We start from the raw sequence: 231 nt of genomic DNA, 5'->3' as shown, positions 1-231 counted from the left end.
TATTATAATTTAATATAATATATATATTATATTTATATTATATTATTAAATATTTCTATATATATAAAAATTATTTCTATATAATATATTAAAAATTTTTATATATAACTAATTTTAATTAAATAAATATTATAAAAAAAAGAAAGGGGACCAAAAACCCCCAACAACAACCCCCCAAAAAACCAAAATATATAAATTGTGTGTTATAAAATAAATAATTTTTAAATTAAT

This window comes from Penaeus monodon, chromosome 24, assembly GCF_015228065.2.
Source record: "Penaeus monodon isolate SGIC_2016 chromosome 24, NSTDA_Pmon_1, whole genome shotgun sequence".
NCBI classification, from domain to species: domain Eukaryota; kingdom Metazoa; phylum Arthropoda; class Malacostraca; order Decapoda; family Penaeidae; genus Penaeus; species Penaeus monodon.
This window is presented reverse-complemented; position numbering follows the sequence as displayed.